Genomic DNA, 655 nt, shown 5'->3' with positions numbered 1-655 from the left:
AACTGCATGATAATTGTAAGTTGAAAAAGGAGTGAGCTTATCTGCTTCCTTTTTCCTTTATTAACATTTCCTGTTGAAGATCAATTTTTATATTATAAATTCTGTGGCTCCTAGGACTAATTTCAAATTAGCTATATCGGTCATCTAGAACAGATATATTTCTGCTGCAGGTCTAATTCAAAGAGAGCATGCCCCACACATGCATGGTTAACAGGTTGTCCAGAAAAGCTGTGGACTCTGTGAATCACAGAATGGTTGAGGTCGGAAGGCACCTCTGGAAATCATCTAGTTCTAACCCCCTGCTGCTCAAAGCAGGGTCAGCCAGAGCAGTTTGTCCAGGAGTGTGTCCAGTCAGGTTTGAAGGATCCTGTTTCAAGGATGGAATGGGACAGAATTTCAAAACTAAGCTAGACAAGGCCCTGAGCATCCCCATATAAGTCCAAATGCTCTGCTTTGAGTGCAGAGGTGGGGAGTGGGAGGGGTGAGAGAGGACCTTCAGAGATCCTTCCAACCTAAACTTTTCTATCATCCTGTGTGTACAGAGAAGTCTAGTATTGACTTACAGAACACATGCTGCAGGTGTACAAATCCTGTTTCTCTGGACTTCTCTTTGCTGAAGTGAGTGGATATGACAAAATAATTTCTCTGTGGAATT

Source organism: Pygoscelis adeliae, unplaced genomic scaffold (assembly GCF_000699105.1).
Source record: "Pygoscelis adeliae isolate BGI_AS28 unplaced genomic scaffold, ASM69910v1 Scaffold370, whole genome shotgun sequence".
Classification (NCBI taxonomy): domain Eukaryota; kingdom Metazoa; phylum Chordata; class Aves; order Sphenisciformes; family Spheniscidae; genus Pygoscelis; species Pygoscelis adeliae.
Note: the sequence above shows the minus strand (reverse complement) of the source record.